The following is a 2,170-nucleotide window of genomic DNA, read 5'->3' on the forward strand; positions in this document are numbered from 1 at the left end:
GCGGCTTTCAGCGTTAAGCTGCTGCATTCATGGCACTCGTGAGCTCGGCATACACGCCGACCAGGTAAAGCCGAGAGTTGCCATCATGGGGGGGGGGCATAGCTACCTGCGATTATCTAGAGGTGTGGCTCTCCAACATCGCCTCCTCCCAAAGGGTGTATATACAAACATTCACCGAAGAACAAGATGCACCAATGAGAAAAAAAGGAAAGGTGCCAAATGACGGCAGAGATCTAAAAAACAGCTGTGCATATTTTAAGACAGCTGCCTGTTCATTATATTCCAAGAAGAAATGGCTTACCAGACAGAACTCAGAATGAAAGAAGTAATCACAATAAGAACAATCATATTTCTAACCCATATTACCTTATAAAGATCTAAGAAAGAATAGAAAAAAGAAAGCAAAATCCAAACAATGCAGGGCACTCAAAATATAGAACTACACTATCTAATTTACTCTGTCCTTAATCTTAGTCTAAAACACAATTCCAGAAAAGGAATTCCTAACTCTAAAAGTAGACAAATAAATCCAAGGCAGTTAACAGAACTACTACTAACGATGTCTAGAAGGAACTAATTCAAATGAGCCAAAAACTTAGAAACATCGGAATTCAATTCATGCAGAAAAAGAGACTGGATAAAAGTTGCAGAGCTTTGAAACATCAGAAAGCAACAGAGCGAGATACATTGCTTCCCCAGGAAGTTTTGACAGTTGTGGGCTTAGTGTCTTTCAGTTTATATCCCTTATGTGTAGTGGCCAAACTGAATTCAGCTAAGAAGAGGTGTGACCCGAAAAGGAAACACTTGAACTAGTGGGGTGTGTGTGCATGTGTCGGTGTGTGTGTGTGTGTGTGTGTGTGTGTGCATGTGTGTGTGTGTATGCATGTGTGGGTGTGTTTTTCTGTGTGTGTGCATGTGTGTGCTATGAGACTCTTAAGACACATGCTAGCAAGAGATGTGCAGATCTTATTTGCTCCCACATCCTCTCCAAATTCGGCCAATGTGCTTCTTGTAAAAATTTGCTGGTATGGCCAGGAGAGGTAGTGAAGAAAGGCTCAGGCAGCAGAGCACAGTTAGGATAGGAACATCATTAGAGAAGCAAACCCGCATGTGGCGCCGCCAGTGTGAGCAGTGCCACATGGTTGTTACTGCTAAAGGGTCAAAGATGGTTTCTGTATCGGCTCAAGTGTATTGGAAGTTTTATGGGACTTCCAGTGTTTGAACGGTGAAAGGCAGTTTTTCACTAGCAGAAATAATTGTTAGATGGATTGTAATTTTCAGAGTCTTAAAGTCAGGGTTGGTCCTCAAATTACTAAAGCCTAAAAAAGAGGATGTGGTCTCACAGCTAGAGCTGTCGACTTTGGAGATGGGAAACCAATGTTTGAGCCTCGGGGTCGACTACACATTCTGTGATTCTGGGCAAATCACGTAATCTCCCCGTGCCTACCAAAAAAAATATTTGAATTTGTCCTTGTGTAACGTAACTGGTGCTCATGTAAAGTGCTCCAATAACATCGGGTTGAGTTCCCGCTATATAAATCTGCCAAAAAAATCCTGATTGTGGATCTTTCCTAAATAAACACAGGCAGTTCCCATATAGACTGAAGCCCATAAGAATCAAGGTTGGGTCACTGGTCCACACCAAGTCAACATTCAGTGATGAGGCAGATTCACAGCCTGAAGAGTTATAAGGCTTCTTCAAGGCTAAGTTAATGGCCATCGAAACAGAGTAGGAAGCATCCCCCGTCTTCTCAACCAGAGTGTGGCATATAGAGTTTGCAGGTCAGGATTGCTCACCATCATCAGGCTAGCTCAAGAAAATATTCCTGCTCATAAAATTTCCTAAAGGGGTTTTAGGCACAGGGGATTTCCTCCTCTGATTATTTGGACAAGTCAGCGCTATATTTATCTCCGATATGGTAGTTGTTTATAGTTGTATGTAGGATCTAAACAATAGATAATCTGTATTTCCCTGTCCTCGCGTGTTTAGTACAGGCTTTTCAATCACCTTGGTTGTTTGAAAAAAAGATCCTAGTTTTAAAATCACCATGTGTGTGTGTGTGTTTTTGCCCTTTTAGACATAAACCACTGGGAAGAGCAGTTTGGATCTGAGTTGAAGCGAGGGTATCTGGGAAGAGATCATTTGTTCCAGCTGCCACTCTGCTGTGAC

The sequence above is a fragment of the Lissotriton vulgaris genome, chromosome 4_1, assembly GCF_964263255.1.
Source record: "Lissotriton vulgaris chromosome 4_1, aLisVul1.2, whole genome shotgun sequence".
NCBI lineage: Eukaryota > Metazoa > Chordata > Amphibia > Caudata > Salamandridae > Lissotriton > Lissotriton vulgaris.